The following is a 22,820-nucleotide window of genomic DNA, read 5'->3' on the forward strand; positions in this document are numbered from 1 at the left end:
AGTTACGTAGGTCTTTGTATTAGTCCATTCTCATGCTGCTAATAAAGACATATCCAAGACCGGGTAATTTATAAAGAAAAGAGTTTTAATTGACTCATAGTTCAGCATGGCTGGGAAGGCCTCAGGAAACTTACAGTCATGGTGGAAGAGGAAGAAAACATGTCATCTCATAAAACCATCAGATCTCATGAGAACTCACTATCTTGAGACCAGCATGGAGAAAACCACCCCCCATGATTCAGTGATCTCCACCTGGTCCCACCCTTGACACATGGGTATTATTACAATTCAAGGTGAGATTTGGGTGGGGACACAGAGTCAAACCATATCAATCTTCTTTGACTTATTTCATCAGAGTTTTGTTAATTTTTTCACATAGATTGTGCAGATATTTTGTTAAATTTATTCTTAAATATTTTATTTTTGGTGCTAATGTAAATGATATTTTAATTTTAAATTCAATTGTTAATTACTGGTCTGTATGATGAAATAATTGACTTTTGTATATTAACCTTGTATCCTGCATCCATGCTATAATCATGTGTTAGTTCCAGGAGTATTTTGTTATTTTTTTTTTTTTCACATAGATGGTCATGTCATCTGTGAAGAGACAGTTTTATTTCTTCCCTTTCTGTATATTTTTTATTTTATTTCTTGTCTTATTGCATCATCTAGGACTTCCAGTACAATGTTGAAAATCAGTCACGGGAAGGGGCACCCATGCCTTTCTCCTGATTTTAGGAGGAAAGCATGTAAATTTCTTGCCATTAAATATGAAGTTAGCTGTAGGTTTTTTGTAGATATTCTTTATCAAACTGAGGAAATTTCCCCATTCCCAGTTTACTGAGAATTTTAAAAAATCATAAATTGTTGTTAGATTTGGTTAAATGCTTTTTCTGCATCTATTGATACAATTTTTTAAATCTAACTAGTTTATATGGTAGACTACATTAATCAATTTTTAAATGGTGAACCAACTTTTTATATCTAGAATAAATCCCACTTGATTGTGGTGTATAATTCTTTTATCAATTGTTAAATTCAATTTGCTAATATTTTGTTGAGAACTTTTACATCTGAGACATATTGTTCTGTAGTATTCCTTTCGTACAATGTCTTTATCTGGTTTTGGCATTAGGGTAATGCTGGTCTCATGATATGAGTTAGGAAGTGTTCATTCTGCTTCTATGTTTTGGGAGAGATCATAGAGACTTGATATCATTTCTGCATTAAATGTTTGGTAGAATTCCCAATAAAACCATTTGGGCATGATACTATCTTCTTTGGAAGATTACTGTTGATTCAATTTCTTTAATGAATATAGGCCTCTTCAAATTACCTATTTTTATTTGTATGAATTTCAGTAGATTACATCTTTCAGAGAATTGGTCTAAGTTATCACATTAATGGGCATCTAGTTCACAATATTCTTTTATTATCCTTTTAATATCCATGGTATCAGTGTTGATGGTCTGTCTTTCATTTCTGATATTAATAATTCGTGTGTTTTCTCTTTATTTCCTGATTCTCCTGATGAAAGGTACCAATTTTATTGATCTTTTTAAAGCATGACTTTTAGTTTCAATGATTTTCCCTATTGTCTTCCCATTTTTTAAATTTAAATTTTTATTTATTTTTTGGCTTCTCAAAACCTTATTATTTTGAAATAACTTTAAGTACATAGACAAATTACAGGAACAACACAACAAATTCCTATATATCCTTTATACAGATTTGCCAGATTTACCTTTTTACTACATTTGCCTCATTATTGGCTCTGTATACATATATCCTCATACATCTATAAGATATTTATCTGTTATATGTACATTACATATATTTCCCCCCTAAGCTATTTGGGGATTACAGACATACTCTATTAGCCCTTAATACTTCTGTCTGTAGTTCCTAACAAGATCAGTCTCCCACCTAATGAGTATGCTCTGAGTATTAGGAAATAAAAACTGATACATTACCAATTAATTAGTAGACCCCCTCATTTGTTTTGCCAATTATTCCAATATTGTCTTTTATAGGGCAAGGAGCCAACCCAGGAGTATATGTTGCATTAGTTCTTATGTTTTGTTTTTCTTTCTTTTTTTTTTTTTTGTTTCCTTTGATCTGAAAGTGCTTCTATCTTTCCTTATCTTTCATGGCTTTACATTTTTGAAGAGTACAGGACTGTAATTTGTAAAATGGTCTTTATTTTGGGATTGTCTGATGTTTCCTCATCATTAAATTCAGATTATGCATACCAAAATGCCATGTTTTCTCAGTGTATTATTATTTATTTAAATAAATTTATTTAAGAATCAGAGAGTACATTTGCATGTTTACTACAGGGGTATATTGCATAACTGGTGGGCACTGGGCTTTTAGTGTACCCAGTACTCAAATAGTGAACACTGTACTTAAAAGGTAATTTTTAAACTCTTATTCTCCTCTAAGCCTCCCTGCTTTTGGAGTCTCCAGTTCTGTTCCATCATTATGTCCATCGGTAACCATTGTTTAGCTCCCACTTATAAGTGAGAACATGCAGTATTTGGTTTCCTGCTTCTGAGTTAGCCCTATTAGGATAATGGCCTCCAGTTCCATTGACGTTGCTGCAAAGGATATGAGTGAATTCTCTTTTTATGGTTGCCTTTGTCTTCCGTTTTTAAATTTTATTTATTCTGTGCTACTTTTAAAATTATTTCTGCTGTTACTCTAGGTTTACATTGCTTCTTTTTCTGTAGTTCCTAAGGTGGTAACTCGGACTATTGATTTTTATATCTTTGTTCTTTTCTAATATATTCATTCAATGCTATAATTTCCCTCTAAGCACTGCTTTTGCTGCATCCCACAAATTTTGATAAGTTGTATTTTCATTTTCATGTAGTTCAACTATTTTTAAATTTCTGTGGAGACTTTTTCTTTGACCTATATGTCTAAAAGTGATTGTTTAGTCTCAAAATATTTTGGCACTTTCCAACTATATTTCTATTGATTTCTAGTTTAACTCCATTTAGTTTGAGAGCATATTTTGTATAATTTCTCTTTTTTAAAAAATTTTAAGATATGTTTTATTACCTGGAATGTGGTCTATCTCAATGAATGTTTTATACGAACTTGAAAGAAATGTGTATTTTGCTGTTATTGCATGAAGCGTTCTGTAAATGTCAATTAAATCAAGTTGATTGATGGTACTGTTTGGTTCAACTACATTTTTACTGGTTTTCTGCCTGGTGGTTTTGTCAATTACTGATTGAGATGTGTTGAAGTCTAAGTTATAATGATGGACTGATCTCTTTTTCCTTCCAGTTCTATCTGATTTTGCCTCATGTATTTTGATGGTGTATTCTTAGGCATATGCACGTTAAAGATTATCATGTCTTCTTGGAGAATTGACCCCGATATCATTATTTAACTCTCATATTTCTCATGGACAATTTTCTTTGTTTTGAAGTCTGCTTTTTATGAAACAATAAAAAGTTTTGTTTGATCAGTGTTACTAAGGTTTATTTTCCTTTATCTCTTTAATTTTAATCTATAGGTCTTTATATTTGAAGTGTTTCTTGGAGACAATATAAAATTGTTTCTTTAAAAAAAAAACCATTCTGTCAGTCTCTGTCTTTTAATTTGTGTATTCAGATCACTTAAACCTGTAGTAATTATTGATATAGTTGGATTATTAGCTACTATATTTGTAACTTTTCTATTTGTTGCATTTGTTCTGTTTATCGTTCCTTCTTTTTGTGTCTTCTCTGGTTTCAGTTGAGCATTTTATATAATTTCATCTTCTCTCCTCTCTTAGCGTACCAATTATAATTCTCTTTATACATTTTTAATAGTTTCCCTAGAGTTTAAAATATACATTTACAGCTAAACCAAGTCAGCTTTCAAATAACTGTGTACCACTTCATGGGCAGTGTTGGCATCTTATAACAAAATGTGCCCAATTCCTCCCTCTTATTCCTTAAAAATTGCTTTCATTTATTTCAGTAATCCATAAGCTATAATCAACCAATTCATCACTGCTATTATTATTTTATCTGTTAGGACAATTAGAGTAAGGAAAATAAAATATTTAATTTGTTTATTCCTTCTCTAATGCTCTTCTTTATACATACCTGAGTTTCTGATTTATGTAATTTTTCTTCTTTCTGAAAAATTTAGTTTTACCATATCTTGCAATGCAGATCTGTGGAGACCAATTCTCTGTTTTTGTTGATCTGAAAAAGCTTTTGTTTCTCTTTCACTGAGAAGGAGAATGGCTGAGTCTGCCCAGTTTGCTCTGTGGCCTTGGAGATTTCTTTTTCTTTCACCACTATAAAATTTCACTCCACTCTCTCTTTGCTGGCATGATTTCAAAAGAGATATCCATTGTAATTCCTATCTCTTTTTCTCTGTTAATAAGGTATTTTTTTTTTCCTTTGGTTTCTTTCAAGATTTTCTCATTGTCTTTTGTTTTCTATAGTTTGAATATGATATACCTAGGTATAGGTTTTTTTTTTATTTTTTTTTTTCTATTTATCTTTCTGAGTGTTCTCCGAACTTCCTGAATCTGTTTTGGTGTCTGACTTTAATCTTGGAGAATTCTCAGCCATTATTACTTCAAATACTTCTTCTCTTTTCTTTCTCTGTTATTTCTACTACACATAAGGTCTACCTTTTCTAATTTTCCCACAGTTCTTGGCTATTGTTTCTTTCTTTTCCATTTTATGTTAGCATTTCACTTTAGACAGTTTCTAGTGACATATCTTTAAATTCACTAATTCTTTCATCAGTCATATTCAATCTACTGATAAGTCTATCAAAGACATTCTTCATTTTCCTTGTAGTGTTTTTATTTCTGGCATTTACTTTTGAGTCTTTCTTAGTTTTCATGTCTCTGCTTACATTATCTATGTGTTCTTGCTTTTTGTCCACTTTTTCCATTAGATCCTTTCACATATTAATTATAGTTATATTAATTCTTGGCCTGATAATTTAAAAAAATCCCTGCCATATCTGAGTTATTTTCTGATGCTGGCTTTATGTCTCCAGAGTACTTTTTTTCTGTCTTTCAGTATGCTTTATAATTTTTTTATGTTGAAATTCAGACGTGATGTATCATATATTGAGAATTGAAATCATATGCCTTTAGTGTGAAGTTTTATGTTTATATGGCTAGAAGTTAGTCTGTATTTGTTTGCTATTGCTATAGGTGTCAAATGTTTCAGTGTACTCTGATGTCCTTATTACTGTATTTTCTGTTGTCTTTGAGTCTCTCTAGAAACTTCCTCTTAGAGTCTGTGTCTTGAAGGTCTCTCGGTTGTTATCTACTATTATTGTACAAAAGACCTGTTGATCTGGTGGTAAGATATTGGAATCGTAAGATACTGGAAAGAAGACGCTTTCTATAATCCTATGATTAGATCTTCATTAAAAAAATTGGGCCAAAGTTCCTGTACTGTGACATTTAGAATAGTTTTTTTTAGCATTTTTTAAAAATCCCTGTATGTGAGACAGGAAGGAAAGAGGGGGCTGAGGTTGACTCACTGCTCTTCCCTAGGTCAGATAAGGTTCTAGTAGAGTATAGACAATACCCAACTGATATGGTTTGGCTCTGTCCTCACCCAAATCTCATCTTTAATTCCCATGTGTTGTGGGAGGGACCCGGTGGGAGGTGATTGAATTATGGGGGCAGGTCTTTCCTGTCCTGTTCTCATGATACTGAATGAGTCTCACAAGATCTGATGGTTTAAAAAGAGGAGTTACCCTGCACAAGTTCTCTCGATTTGCCTGCTGCCATCCATGTAAGATATGAGTTGATCCTCCTTGCCTTCTGCCATGATTGTGAGGCTTCCCTAGCCATGTGGAACTGTAAGTCCAATTAAATCTCTTTCTTTTTTAAATTGCCCAGTGTTGGGTATGTCTTTATCAGTAGTGTGAAAATAGACTAACACAGTAAATTGATACCAGTAGAATGGGGTGCTGCTGGAAAGATACCCCAAAATGTGGAAGCGACTTTGGAACTGGGTAACAGGCAGAGGTTGGAACAGTTTGGAGGACTCAGAAGAAGACAGGAAAATGAGGCAAAGTTTAGAACTCCCTGTAGACTTGTTGAACGACTATGACCAAAATGTTAATGATGTGGATAATGAAATCCAGGGTGAGGTGGTCTCAGATGGAAATAAGGAACTTGGTTGGGAACAAGAGCAAAGGTGACTCGTTATGTTTTAGCAAATAGACTGGTGGCATTTTGTCCCTGCCCTAGAGATTGGTGGAACTTTGAACTTCAGAGAGATGATTTAAGGTATCTGACAGAAAGCAGATACCATTCAAAGTAGCAAATCATTCCAGAGATTACTTGGGTGCTGTTAAAGGCATTCAGTTTTACAAGGGGAGAGGAGCATAAAAGTTTGGAAAATCTGCACCCTGACAATGTGATAGAAAAGAAAAACCCAATTACTGAGGAGAAATTCGAGCTGGTTGTAGAAATTTGCATAAGTAATGAGGAGCTGAATATTAATCCCCAAGACAATGGGGAAAATGTCTCCGGGGCTTGTCAGAGGTCTTCACAGCAGCCCCTCCCATCACTGGCCTGGAGGCCTAGGAGGAAAACATGGTATTATGGGCTAGGCCCCTGCTGTGTGTAGTCTAGGGATTGGTGCCCTGCATCCCAGCCATTCCAGCTGTGACTAAAAGGGGCCAAGGTAGAGCTTTGGCCATGGCCTCAGAGGGTGCAAACCCCAAGCTTTCGCAGCTTTCATGTGATATTGAGCCTGTAGGAACACAGAAGTCAACAATTGGGGTTTGGGAGCCTCTGCCTAAATTTCAGAGGATGTATGGAAATGCCTGGATGTCCAGGCAAAAGTTTGCTGCAGTGGTGGAGCACTTGTGGAGAACTTCTGCTAGGGTAGTGCAGAAGGGAAATGTGGGATTGGAGCACCTACACAAGTCCCTCCTTAGAGCACTGCCTAGTGGAGCTGTGAGAAGAGGACCACTGCCCTCTGGACCCCAGAATAGTAGATCCACCAACAGCTTGTACTTTACTTCTGGAAAAGCCACAGATACTCAGTGCCAGCCTGTGAAAACAGCCAGGAGAGAGGTTGTAAAACCACAGGGTTGGAGCTGCCCAAGACTATGGGAACCCACCTCTTGCATCAGCATGACCTGGATGTGAGACATGGAGTCGAAGGAAACCATTCAGAACATTAACATTTGACTGCTTGCTGGATTTTGAACTTGCATGGGGCCTGTAGCCCTTTTGTTATAGCCAATTTCTCCTATTTGGAATGACTGTATTTACTCAATGCCCGTACTGCCTCTGTATCTAGGAAGTAACTAACTTGCTTTTTTTTTTTACAGACTCACAGGCAGAAGGGACTTGCCTTGTCTTAGGTGACACTTTGGGTTGTGGACTTTTGAGTTAATGCTTAAATGAGTTAAAACTTTGGGGCACTGTTGGGAAGGCATGATTGGTTTTGAAATGTGAGGACATGAGATTTGGCAGGGGCCAGTGGTGGAATGATATGGTTTGGCTGTGTCACCATCCAAATCTCATCTTGACTTCCCACGTGTTGTTGGAGTGACCTGATAGGTGGTGATTGAATCATGGGGGCGGGTCTTTCCTGTCCTATTCTTGTGATAGTGAATGAATCCCACAAAATCTGATGGTTTTAAAAAGGGGAGTTTCCCTGCACAAGCTCTCTTTGCCTGCTGCCATCCATGTAAGATGTGAGTTGATCCTCCTTGCCTTCCACCATAATTGTGAAGCTTCCCCAGCCACATGGAACTGTAAGCCCATTAAACTATTTTTCCTATATAAATTACCCAGTGTTGGGTATCTCTTTATTAGCAGTGTGTAAACAGACGAATATACCAACTTATGATGGTTTAACTTATAATTTTTTTTTACTTTATGATGGTGTGAAATCAATACACATTCAGTAGAAACTACATAAAGTACCTATACAACCATTCTATTTTTCACTTTCAGTACTGTATTCAATAAGTTCATGAGATATTAAAAACTTTATTATAAAATAGTGTTTGTGTTAATTTTGCCCAACTGTAGGCTAATGTGAGTGTTCTGAGAATGTTTAAGGTAAGCTAAGCTAAGTTATCAAGCGTTGTAGTTAGGCATATTATGATATTTTCAATTTATGATAGGTCTGTTGGGATATAACCTCATTCTAACTTCAGGAACATCTCTAGTTTTTACTTCAGGGGAGGCCTTTGTTTCAGAAAACAGAACTCTCCTGGTATATTTCAAAATGGGTAACTTTGTTTCCCTTCCTTCCTTAGTACTTGGACATTTGTCTCTAATCTTCTGAGTGAGAACCTGGTGAGCTTCCCCCCGGGAATTTTAACTCTCATGCTAGTCAACACTCAGGATGCAGCAATTTGTCAATTACAGTTTTTAGTGTTCCTTCCAGTTTCTGGCTTCTCTGGCTTCTGCTGGTGGTAAGCTGTGATTTTCAGTGACCTCCTGTTTCTCTAGGCTTTAGGGCAGCAGTCCATCCTGTGACCTCAATTCTCTTATAAATTTAAGACTAGTTATTGACTTTTAGTTTTTCTGCTGTCTTCTTGTTATGATGATGGAAGTGATGATTTCCAAGCTCTTCACACAGGGTGGAAATTGAAGATGCCAATTTTTATACTTTTTAACTCCAGAATTTTCTCTTTCTTTTTTTTCACAATCTTTATCTTTGTATTGATATTCTCTACTCAATGAGTTACTGTTGTCACACTTTCCATTAACTTATACATATAATTTTCTTTAGTTCTTTGAACTGATTTATAATAGCTGTTTAACATCTTTGACTTCTAAGTCCAACATCTAGGTCCTCTAGTAGACAGTTTCTCTTGACTGCTTTTTTCTTGTGTATGGATTGTACTTTCCTGTTTCTTTGCAGTCTCATCAGTTTTTGTTAAAAACTGAGCATTTTAGATACTATAATAGAGAAAACCTCAATTTATTTTTTCCCAGGTATTGTTTGTGTTTGCTTGTTTATTGGTTATTAGGTGAATTCTGTGGAGTCTCTCTTCCTCCACAGTGTGTGACCTCTGATGTCTCTTCTCAGGTGTTTTCTTCTTTATTATTATTTTTGTTTTTAAGCCTGACTCCATAAGGGTTGCTCTCATGTCAGAATTGCTTAGTCTTTCAATAATCAGTCAGATTACTCACCTTGAATAACTAAGGTTTCTGCTCTTGTTCATGAATCTGTGTGTGAGCTGGGGAACACTTTTACATTTCAGACAGGTTAATAAGTGTTCCTGGTTTTTCCTTTCTGCTTGCAAAAGGCCTCACCTTCATCTAGGGACAAGCAGATAGTTGTCTTCTCTCCTGAGAGTGTGTGCAGCTTTGCACATGCGTACTTAATTTCAGACAATCAGGGATAGGTGGAAGCTTATCAGGGCCTGCTCTGGCTGCCTCATTTCATGGACCTTCCTGTTAAATTTTTGCCTAGTCTGCTTGTTGCTTGCCCCAACTAAAATCATGCCTCAGGCTAACTAACATTGGCCCTTATCCTCACCTAAATTGCTGCTATTTTTGACCATGCCCCTGAGTGTGGGGATTTTTCTGTGCCCTGCTAAATATGTCAGCACTTACCCTTCCTGTCTAAGAAGCTGCATATTTTCATGACTTGCCTCTTTCTAGTAAATAGCTGAGCACAAATGGAAAGGTGGGGAAGGGGGATGGAGGACGAGAATATTACAACCCCAGGCTAAAATGTCACAAGAAGTTTTTAACTGTGGTTCAGTGGTTTTTCTTGCATAGATACAACTCAATTTATTTTATGCCTTTGTTCTATCTCTAGTGTCCTGAAATCTTTGTATTTGACAAATTCATCTAGTTTTATCATTGCTTTGGGCAGAAGATTTGCTGAACTCCTCATTCCACCATTCCAGTTCCTTACCAGATAATGCATTATTGCTTCAATTTCCTTCAAGCGTATTCTTTGCCTAGACTGGATAGGCAACTTGAGAGACTGAGTGAGTCTGTAATGGTGATTAAGAGGAATGGGAAAGAAAGCTGACCAAGAATATGTAAAAGAACTGGTTGATGCTACTTATGTCCCAGCTGACGTTAGAGAATGGGAATTTATCAAGGTGCTATTTGACACAGTATTGGGATTATCTAGTACACCATTATCTAGACAGAAGTTGGTGTCCAACACTTGAATTTTACATTGTTCTAAAGTTGAACTTCATATGACCAATTTCTCAGAAGGCATTGGGGTAGGAGAAAACTAACGGTGCTGGTGAGAGTGCGGTTCAGATAATTAGCCATGGGGTCAAGACTTACGTGAGAGGAAGAGAAGCTATGACAGAACTGATAGCCTAGAAGAACATGAAGGAGTTAAAGGACTGGAAGTATGGGTAAGTTTGAGGAAAAAGGGTATTTTACTTGAAGTTATGAGTAAGTAGGAAATTTTTAGGAATTTGTGGTCAGAAGTTGAGTTGGGGTAGCTATAGTCCAGACGTCTTAGAAGAGCCAGTTATTTGGTACTAACCTCTCCTTCTGGTACCTTCAGATGTGGGATAGTGAGAAGCATCTAGCTTCATGGACTGGAGGGAAAGTTGTCAGTCAAATATCTATATGATTGGATAAGAATAATAAATAGAGAATGGAGTCAAATACTAGTATTTATTTAGGTGAGCTTTATTTCCAGTTTTCCCCTCACAAATTGATACAAACAAAACAAGCAAACAAAATGTTTGCTCTCAAGCCTCATGGGGTTAACAATCTAGTCTTTCTCTTTGAGCTATTAGGCAGTGTAGCATGGCCTAGTCCTCTCCTTGGCATCTAACTCATGTCTTTGATCCTAATGGCTCTTATTGCAGTAGGTACCCTTTTATGACAAACCTTGAAAATAAGATTTGGATGATGTTGAAATGATTAACCTTGTTAGCAATTTTGACCAGATAATCATTTATATACATATATGTGTGTGTGTGTGTGTATATATATATGTGTGTGTGTGTGTGTGTGTATATATATGTATGTATACATGCATATACAATGGCTTCAAAGGCATAACTTGAAGGGGAGTATTTTGTTCCTCAAAAGTTTTTTAAGCTGGTTCACTTGGCATCCAAATAAGTAGCTGATATAGTCCATCAGATCCAATTGTTTTTCATCAAGCCATTTTCCTTCACTCTTGTTTTTACCATTTAACAAGCTGCTGTGGCATGAACAAGTATAACGGTGGAACAAATAGGTCTTCTGTAACAACATATCCTTGGTGTTTAATTTATTTCCTTTTTTATTGCTGATACTTCCAGTTAAGGCTCTTTCCATGAATACATGTGAAGCAAAGCTGAGAACTAATATGTGATTTTTTTTCCTTTGCAAAATTATACTTGGTTTGTCATTAATGAACTTAAATCAATGACATCATAATGAATTCAGACTTCATGGATAGTGATTCCTTGTTTGAGTTTTTACAAGAAAATTTACAAAAATCAAATATTACATGTTCTCATATGGGGAGCTAAACAATGGGTATACTAGATATAAAAATGAAAATTATAGATACTGGGTGAGGGTTAAAAAAATTACCTCTTGGGTATAATAGTCATTATTTAGGTGATAGGTATACTAGAAGCCCAAACCTCACCATTATAAAACATATATATATAACAAACCTGTGCACATACCCTTTGAATCTAAAATAAAATATTTTTAAAAAGAAAATTTATGGTTATACCGGATGTAAAGGACGAGTTGATGGGTGCTGGTGAGTTGATGGGTGCAGCACACCAACATGGCACAAGTATATATATGTAACAAACCTGCACGTTATGCACATGTACCCTAGAACTTAAAGTATAATAATAATAAAAAAAGGAAAATTTAAAATTAAAAAGAATATGTTTTGTTTGATTACTTTCTATAGAAACTAACTTAATAATGAATCATTAACCACCTCACTTCAATTCTAGTTTCATCAAAGTTTTTTTTATTTTTTAGCTGGAAAAATTTATAGAGGAATAAATGCCCTCTTGAAAAAGACTTACTCTGTCCATCATGGTACCTGATGGTGTGGGCTGATGCCTAATCAGAAATAACTGATCCTATAGGGCTAGTCTTTTTTGTTGTTGTTGTTTAAAGAAAACAACAACTGATAGAATAGCTTAATTTAAAAAGTACATTTTCTAAAATATGCATTTAAAAATAATTAACTTACCTGTCTAACACACATATGCATACATACACACACAGGTCCACACCAAGATAAAGCATAGGCTTTTAAAAAATAATAATTAAAACTATTTTTTTACATTAGATTAAAGCATATGCTTTCAACACTGCACTGAAAATGGAGATTTGAATGTGTATATACATTAAATGTCTTTGTGTACACTTAGTTCGCAATCTTAGAATTACATGAACCATCTCCTGCTACTACAAAGTAGGTTTTCTTATCTTCCTTATTGAAGAAACATCATTTCTTAGTTCATCATCATATGAAATTCTGGTGCCATACTTTTATCCTCATAATCCCCAAATTTAAGGGAAACCTTTCTTCCTATTGTTAGAAATTCAAATGCCCAAATAAAAGCACTTCAAACTTTTATGCTTGTCATAAATAAGTAACTCTCTGTCTCCTAAGCTCCATGGCCCATCAGCCCCTTGGACCATCCTCAGTGATCCTCTCCTGGTGTCTCCTGAGCAGTGGGTCCATTGAGTGCTTTAGAAGCGCTGGCCTTAGGACTGGGGAAGGCAGCACGAACATCTAACTGTTGTTGCTATCTTCCCTCAGTTGCTCCCCAGAGTTTTTTCAATTAATGCCTCAACTTTTTATTCAGATCTTTATGTTGCAGTGTATCCATCTTTGAATGGTTTACAAATTCCCCATGTAATGTTCATTATGTTTCTTTCCAGCAATGAAATTCCTGTCTCTCCTTATAGAGGGAACTTCTCTACTTCTCATTTTCACCTTGAAAAATGTTACTGACTTCCTACGTGTTTTTGCTGTTTGAGGAGAGCTTACTCTCATAGTTTTTATACTTTCTTTGCCTGATTGAATGCATTTTAAAATTCTATTTTATTCTATAAGAGTAATTGAGGGCAGTAACATGATGCAGAGAATGAAGATAATTTATCTTACTATGTCTGGACAATGAACAATTTAAATATTCATAAATAAATTATTTTATTCAGACAATTTGTCTTTCAGGGTGTCCACAGTGACTTCAGTAGATAAATATTCTCTTAAAGATGGTGTGTCTTTGTACGTTTTGAAGAGCTTCCAGGTGGGACATAAGAATTTATCCTTATTAACAAGGAAAGGCCTCTTCAATATAGTGCTAAGAATATTGGGATTCGATTTAAGAGAATTGCATACAACCTGGTTCAAGTTACAAGTAGAAAACAAACATTTAGCATATTATTTTCCTTCAGTCAAGACCTTCTGTGTTATATTTGACTAATGATTTTAATTTTAAAATCATTTATTGAATGAAACTATTGCCCTTAAAACTGGTAGATATGTGACACCTTTAAAATATTGCTTCCTATTTCTTTGACAGTATTTCCACTGAGTTTTGAGGTTAATGTTTATGTCCCTTCTCCTTAAGTCTGGGAAAATTTGCGACCACTTCAACCAATACAGTATCACTGAGGCTGGACCATAACAGGGGACCATGCAACTTCCACTCTGTTCTCTGGAACAGTTGCTCGTGAGGCTGAACATACTAGGGTAAAAAGACTGAAGCTCTTCACACCATTAGACTGCATGAGAGTCCAAGCCACATGGAAAGGCCATGTATAGGGATTGTAGCTGATAGACTCAGTCAAACCTTTTCAGCTCAGACTCTGGGATTCCATCCACATCCATTTGAGTCACCCCCAACTGTATGAGTCTTCTCATCTGAGGCCACAAGCATCATAGCACAGAGAAAAGCCATCCCTGATATGGGCTGTCTTAATTTCTGAGTCTCACAGAAGCTGTGAGCATAATAAAATGGGTGTAATAAAATGGGTGTTTTCTTTAAAAAAATCTCATTTAGTTTTTGAGTTGTTAAATAACAATTGATGGCCAGAACAAAATTATAAAAATAATATTGAAGTTTCTTAAGCTGAAGTGGAATAACTATGGAATTTTGAAAATAGCCACCCTGAAGACTGCTTGTGATCTGTGACACCATGAAAAGAATAGAGCCAATAGTATTGGCGATTTGTGAATTAACCATAACCTTTGTAACTTGGAGACATATTCCAAAGATTACATAAGGTTGATTGTTAATACTAAAAATTCCCTAAAATATAGTTCTAAAAAACCTTTCATGAGAAAACTCAACATTTGAAATTATTTCCTGTTATCTGAGGTTATGTTGGACAAAATTCTGCATGGATGATTTGGGATGCCATGGAGGATCCTTCTTACTCCAATGGAGCTTTTCAGTTTGTTACTGACTCTGTGTTCCAGTATCAGTCGGAGTCTTCTGTGAAATGTCTCTATGAATTCATTCACATCCAGAAAAATGATGGTCTTACAGCTTCTGCCTAGAGTATAATATTTAGAAGGGTTCAGTGACATTTTATTTCTTTCTTTCCTTTTTTTTTTCTTTTTTCTTTTTTTGAGACGGAATCTCACTCTGTAGCCCAGGCTGGAGTGGAATGGCATAATCTTGGCTCACTGCAACCTCCGCCTCCCGGGTTCAAGTGATTCTCCTGCATCAGCCTCCCGAATAGCTACACCACGCCCAGCTAAGTTTTTGTATTTTTAGTAGAGACGGAGTTTCACTGTGTTAGCCAGGATGGTCATGATCTCCTGACCTCGTGATCTGCCTGCCTCGGCCTCCCAAAGCGCTGGGTAGGGACATTTTCATAGCAAAATGACATGAGGACAATAAAATATAGAAGCAGAAAGAGTTTAAATGCATTTCATTTCAATTTATGACACTAGCATGTCACATCGGAGGAGGGTAAGCCAGTTAATTAAAATGAAGAAGAGTAAAACTGGACAGTATCTGAAGCAAAGGAGAACTGGGACCCCCAAACTCTGCATTTGCTTTTCTCTCTCGCTTTGTATAATCCAAAGTCTCCCTTATTGATTTTTGTGGCAGAAAATGTCATTGTTGAAATTCCAAAAAGGGACCAACAACAGACCTTTTTGCTCTGTTTATGTTTCATTTACCTAACAGAACAAGGCACATTTTGAAAATGGAGAATAGGCAACAAGGAGTAGTAGTGCTGGTGATCTGATGGGTGAAAATAGATTGGACCAAATATGTTACTTCACTACAGAAACTTCTGTTATGTTAAGATAGTGTCTTTAATTTTGTGTTTTAGGTTTCTGAAAATATTTCAACTTAGTGCTTCCTCAAATTTTAGGAGTAATTTTGGGATCATGGAAAATGTAGATTCTGACCCATTAGGTTGGTGATTTATATTCAGTAGTGCCTTAGATCCTGCATCTCTAATAAACCTAAAATGAAGCCCAGGACCACACTTATAGTACAGGGATCTTAAAGACTAGTAGCTGAACCTGGCAGGCAGATGGTGCAGCCTAGCCTTAACCCAGCCTTTTGTAAAAGCAATAGAGTTCCTTTATTTTTATTTTTACTTTTATTTTCAAATGATTTTTTATTATTTTAATTTGTTTTATAATTTCAACGTTTAGATTCAGGAAGCATGTGTGTAGGTTTATTATCTGGGTGTATTGCATGATGCTGAAGTTTAGGGTACAAATGAACCCATCATCCAGGTACTTAGCATAGTACCCAATAGTGAGTTTTACAACCTTTTCTTTCTCCCCTCTCCCATCTCTGATAGTTCCCAATGTCTATTGTTGTCATCTTTATGCCCATAAATATCCATTGTTTAGTTCCCACTTATAAGTGAGAACAAGCGGTATTTGGTTTTCTGTTCCCGCATTAATTCACTTAATGACCTCCAGCTTCATCCATGTTGCTGCAAAGGACATGGTATTGTTCTTTTTATTTTGGTGGTTGCATAGTATTCTATAGTGTATGTGTACCACATTTTCTTTATTCAGTCCACCATTGATGGGCACCTAGGTTGATTCCATGTCTTTGCTATTGTGAATAGTGCTACAAGGAATGTATGAGTGCCTGTGTCTTTTTAGTAGAATAATTTATCTTCTTTTGCGTATATACCCAGTAGTGGGATTTTTGGGTCTAGCGGTAGTTCTAGGTTTTAAGTTCTTTGAGAAATATTAAAACTGCTTTCCACAGTGGGTGGCTGAACTAATTTATATTTCCACCAACAGTGTATAATTGTTTCCTTTTCTCCACAGCCTCACCAGCATCTGTTGTTTTTTGACTTTTTAATAATAGCCATTCTGACTGGTGTGAGATAGTATCTCATTGTGGATTGATTTGCATTTCTCTGAAAATTAGTGATGATGAACATTTTTTCATATGTTTGTTGGCAATGTATGCCTTCTTTTGAGAAGTGTCTGTTCGTATCTTTTGCCTGCTTTTTAATGGGGTTATTTGTTTTTTGCTTCTTTAATTAAATTCCTTATAGATACTGGTTATTAGATCTCTGTCAGAAGCATAGTTTGCGAATGTTTTCTCCCATTTTGTAGGTTTTCTGTTTATTGCTATTTTCCTTTGCTGTACAGAAGCTCTTTAATTAGTTTTCACTAGTCAGTTTTTGTGTTTGTTGCAATTGCTGTTGGGGACTTAGTTACAAATTCTTTCCCAACGCCATCCTCCAGAATGGTGTTTCCTAGGTTTTCTTCTAGTATTCTTATAGTTTAAGGTCTTAATTTAAATCTTTCATCCATTTTGAGTTAATTTTTGTATCTGGTGAAAAGTATCCCTATCAAACTACCAATACTACTTTTCACAGAATTAGAAAAAAATTCTAAAATTCATATGGAGCCAAATAAGAGCCCAAACTGCCAAAGCAATCCTAAACAAAAAGAACAAAGCTGGAATCATCACATTACCCAACTTCAGGCTGTACTATAAGGCTACAGTAACCAAAACAGCATAGTACTGGTACAAAAACAGACATATAGACCAATGGAACAGAACAGAGAAAACAAATAAATCCACACACTTACAGCGAACTGTTCTTTGACAGAGTTGACAAAAATAATTGGGAAAGTACTCCCTATTCAATAAATGGAGCAATACAATTTTAGTTTAAATACAATACTTGCAATAGCATATTCAGTAATAAAATCAGCGAGTACCCAAACTTAGTCATCACCATTTTAAATGCTTCTTCAACTTTTTCATAATGGATCTGCATAGGAAAATAAAATTTCTCCTAAAATGTGGGTGTTGTTATAGCTCACATGGATACCAATCATTTTATTTTGTACAAAAATTCAAGGTAGTAGCTCTATGCAGGCATAATCTGAAAGTTTTCATGTGACCCTTCTTTGGCTACATACCCTCGAATCAAGATGTATTCTTTCCAGGAAATTAAAACATTGGTTATGTTTCTTAATAATTAATTATATTTAGATGTGAAGCCATTGATTTGCAATTTCAATGCACACATAGTTTTTGAATTTTATTCTCAAAGAAAATTTGAGGTGGCAGGTATAATCCTTGGATTGATTATCAAAGAAATACCCAATCAAATATTCCACCATAGTAAAACTATTAGCATACATAAAGGTTTGTAGGTCAAAGAAATAGGATACTAAACCAACGTACTTTTTTCTTCCTCAAGAAAGATGAGTTGTAGTTTGACAATTTTATTGACAAAATATGAATGAGTAGCATTTGAAAAACAGTTATATTTCACAGAGGTTTATTTTTTCTGAAATACAATAAATAAAGGGAAATAAAATAAGATTTTGGTGATCTGGTTTTCAGAAATCTTAGAATGCATGATAGCAAAATAGTGTTTTTTGTTTCTTGCTTTTATGAATCTACACATACATGCACTGTAACAGGCATGTAATCTTTCTAACAGGAGGTGGGAAGAGAACGTTGAAAAAAATCAAATGTCTGAAATGTCTGGGGTGTTGAGCAACAAATGAGTCCCACAGCTAACCTGCTTTCCGAAATAATCTCATGTAGTTAAGCGAGTCTCTAATTAGTAGTTACAGATGTTTTTGATGTCTTTGAACTCTCTTTCAGAGACTCAGTTATAGCCCATTAATAGCGTACCTGTCGATGGAAATATTTTAGGTAGTTATCTGTGTAGTGTGACAAGTTGGGGAAAGGGATAAATTGGTTTAAGAACTGATGCTGCCTTGCCTCTCCAGCTGTGACTCGAAAGCTAATCTCACACTTTATTACAGAAAAGAGAATGAAAGTAATAGTGTTCACAATAGGCTACTACACAGGACACTGATGGCCACAGAATCGTCACTGATGGGTGTCTGCCCTGACATTGCCAAAGCAGCAGGTAGCAGGGGGATTAATGAGATAATGTATATAAGGGGCTTTGATCTCTTCGGGGGAAGTGGCTGTGCAAATCCAAAGCTTTTTATTATTGTTATGACTTTTCCTCTAACCTATGATTTTTCCACATTACGTAGGCTTGTCAATTACCCACCCATGCCCTGTTCATACCACCATGATTTTATTTCTCATTTTTAAAGTTTATGCTTTTAATTGAGAGACATTGATGTTTCAAGACTCATCCTGGCAGATTAATACCCAGCAAGAGAGACCTGCTGTCAATGGGCATTGTGAATTATGTATTTAAAATTACCTTTGATGGCAAGGATGGCAAATTATGCACTTCACTAAAACCATTTTGTGCTTCTTTGCAAGCTATGTGATTGAAAACTGCAGATGTTTGATATCATCTTTTACTGTGTTTGTTTGGTAAGTGAAATCTTAAATCAATTATAGTTCTTTGAAATTTATCTTCTGATGCCATTTAGAAAACATTAAGAGAAAATTAAAAAAAAATAAGACTCAGTATCTCTGAAGTTTAGCTTCTAGAAAAGTTAGCCTTTCAAGTCAGATTCTGTTTTTGAATAATCCTTTAGAATGCAGAGCATTCTAATATTATAGCATGAGTACATTACAGAATCAAGAAGTGGGAGGCATTAATCGAGAGCATTTTCCTCCCTCAGGCATACATTTCAGGGAGAAGGCATATATACAAGATGAATCAATGCGTACTTTCTCAGTGGAACACATAATATTGTTCTTTCTGGGGTCTTCAATTACTTCCAGAAGGAAAACCTGTCAGTATTGAGTTTCTTCTTTGAATGGTTCATCGGGTAATGATCTGAAGAATTTTCTACTAGTAATTTCTCAGTTTAAAAATAAAATATAGTTTATTCACACTTTTAGATACAGATGTGGCAGGCATAACTCCCACATTTCTCTGCCCTCGTGGAAAAGTGATAGAGATAGAGAAGGAACAAAGAGTAAGTATCTGGAATGGTGAGATACGGATTCAAGAAACATTTACAAAATGTGAAGTGTCCTGAATTCTATTCTTCCACATACACTTTCCTTTTGAATACTCTTGATATCTCTGAGGGAGGGTTGTTCTGGCACATTAATGAGAAAACAAAAGCTAAAATAAGTGACATTTATCCACACACTAGTAAATGTTGGAGTTTTGATTCAAATTCTCAGATCTTCTGACTTAGAAATCTGGGATATTTTACATTATAACATGCCATTAGGAAAAGTAGTATTTAACTTTGTATTGTAGGTATCTATTGCTGCTTAACCACCTCCAAACTCAGGGGTTTAAAACAACAGAAACAAATTGTTTTGCTTGCAGATCTGAAATTTGAGCAGAGTTAGCTTGGTGGGAAGAGCTTGTCTCTGTTACACTCAGTATCAGTTGGGCTGCAATCGTCAGAAGCCTCCTTTACTCACATGTCTGGTGGTGAAGCTGGCCACAGCCTGGCATCTCAGTTGGGGCTGTCACCTTCAACACCTACGCATGACCTCTCTAAGGCTATGATTTCCAAGAGTCAGTGGGACACACACACACATGTGCACACACACACACACACGAAAGGCAGGGGATCCAGCTGGAAGTGATGTCACTGCTTCCTTTAAACTAGCCTTGAAAGTTATACAGAGTTTACTTGTATAACATTGTTCTTACTGGAACCAAGTCATCATGATTGGATCATATTCAAGGGGAAAGGAATTAGAGTCGACCTTTTGATGGGTGGAATATGAAAGAATTTACGGATTGTAGATGTATAAAACCATCGCAGATTGCCTAGCAACAGCAAATTTTCATAAGTTTAGTGAGCAAATATAAGTGGTAGGGAAATAGGTGCCCTGCCCCAGTAGATCTGTATTGCCTCTCATGCTCATAGGCAGCAGGGCTAAAAACCAAAGGAGAATGTGACTCTGTTAGCCCCTGAATCCTCATGGTGACCTCCCCAAAATAGCTGTGAGGTCCCTGGGTGGAAATGCTGGCCAGTCTGTAGGTGCAGCGTAAGTGATAATTGTTCTATATTTAGATACATGGTATGTAGGTCTTCATTTGTACTTGTACCTTGGGCTCCACAAATGTGAGGTGTGGTCCTGTTTATGAAACAAATGCCCATCTGAGAAGATGCAGATGGGTCCACTTCTGAGGTCATGTTCTAGCCATAAAAGTTATGGTTTATCATCAACTCAGTTGTAAGGATGAACTAAAGATTTGGGTACTGCTGCATAGTCTTTAGAATTTGTTATAAATAATTGGTATGTTAAACTCTCTGTTGCTTTCAATCAATATAAGTAATTCTTAATCACTACTTTTAAATATGTATTCCCAAGATAAATAACCCTTCTAGGTATTTCTATACTCTGATACTTTGGATTCTATCTACAGTGAATATTTTAAAGCCTGAAGTGGGAGAAACCAGACAAGAGAATTCATTGCAGAAAAGTGCCTCAAAAAGGCACAATATTTTAGTGTCTAGATATTGTGTGCATTATCATAATACAAATTCTAACAGGTGTTTTTTCTAATGCCTTGTTAGAGATCTACAATATCACTTCTGACTGATTATGTAGAAGTAGTTTCCATATCCCAATTTCATGTAATGACTCTCAGTGAAATGCCAAGTCTGTGATAACAAAACAGAACAAAATGAAAACACTTTTTCAGGAAATGCTTTAAGAGGCATGATTTCCATAGAGAGTCTGGATGAATAGCTGCAGGCAGATATTTCTCTGAAGTCTTGTGTGTTATCTTAAAGTTCTGAATATTTATATTCTATCCAATAATATAACTGTGGTTGATACAGATGCATGTGGATATGAATGTATGTGATATGTAAATACATACATCAATGACAATTCTAAATATATCATCATAATAAAGAAATAATACAATAAAGTATTGACTCAGGAGCTAGATGTTCAGAGGTAAACCCTTCCTTTGCCATCTACTACTGTGACCTTGGAAACGTTACAAAAGCACTCTTTGCTCCAGTTTTCTTATCTTTGAAATAGAGCAATTATACCTACCTCACAGGAGTTTAATAAAAGCATTAAATGAATTAATAAATTAATACATCTAAAATCCTTGAATCCTGACTACACAAATACCATGTGTTTAATAAATTGAATAAAATATTATATACTCAATTCTATAGCTCAATAAATATTAGGTATTGTTCTAGTTATGTACTGCTTTGTAACAAGGCACTCTGAAACCCTGTAACTTAGAACAGGAGTAACCATTTTATTTTCTCTCATGCTTTTTGTGGGTCAGGAGTTTGGGAAGGGCTTGACTGGATGATTCTGGTTTGAGGAATTGTAGCTGGAACAATGAGGGACTGGAGTAGCTGGGAGCTGACTGGACATTTCTCTTCATGATGTTTCTGGGCTTTTCATTTGTTCTCATGGGTGGGCTGTTTTGGACTTTCTCACAGCATTGCTGCTTTGGGGCCATTATCTTGCATATGAAAAGGCTCAGGGTTCAAAGCGTGACTGTCCAGCTGCCAGGCAGAAACTAGCCTCAGAAGTCGTGCAGCATCTCTTCCACTGTACACTATTTCTTTGACCAGTCACAAAAGTCCAGCCAGTTTCAAGAAGAGGGAATACAGATCTCATGTTTTAATGGATGGAGTTGTATCATAAGGGGATTATGTGAGGTAAGAGATATTATTTAGACCATCTTAGGAGATACACTCTGCTACAGTTGTTATTATTATCAGTTGCTTCTTGATACTGTCAAATACACCAAAGGGATATGTACCAATAACTGAAGAAACATCGTGCTAAGTATATTGCTCTCATGAAATGAAAATTGCCTGTCTCAACCAGGCCATTACCTGATACTGAAGGGCATTCAACTCTGTGGAATTCTCTCACAAATGCACATATTCTATATTGTTGGTTGAAAGAAGATGCATATGCTGTTGAAACCAGATACAAAGATATCCTACTTCATATTTTGTTAATGAAATGAAAAAGTCTATTTTCATCTATTGTCTAAATAGAGAATCCCTTTCTTTTTAAGATTGTGCACTGCGAACACCTTAGGGCATGGTATTTATCTCTAGATATTCAAAGAAGACCATGTGCATTTTCTTCTAGAATTAAAGTACCAAGAATTATCCATCTTTAAAGATGTCTAGCATTCAAGAAACCTGGCTGTTTTGATCCAAGAAATTCCTCTATATGGCTATTAGCTTTTTGAAAGTTGACTGACTCAAGAATCTGGGAACAAAGAGATACAAACAAGGAGAAAAGTTTGTATACATGTTCATGTGTATCTCATTCTCCCCTTCCCAAGCTTGGGACTATGTTACAATTTTGAGACAGCAAAGGATTGTTAGTGCACTCACAATCTTTGTTTGCAATAAGTTGATAATGTGAACATCAAAGCTTTATCTCTCCATCACCATTTTTTCTTAATTGAAGACTATTGCGAAATAGTCAAAACATAAACCTGAAAAACAAGTATTCATGCAATGAAAATG

Source organism: Rhinopithecus roxellana, chromosome 1, assembly GCF_007565055.1.
Source record: "Rhinopithecus roxellana isolate Shanxi Qingling chromosome 1, ASM756505v1, whole genome shotgun sequence".
Taxonomy (NCBI): Eukaryota; Metazoa; Chordata; class Mammalia; order Primates; family Cercopithecidae; genus Rhinopithecus; species Rhinopithecus roxellana.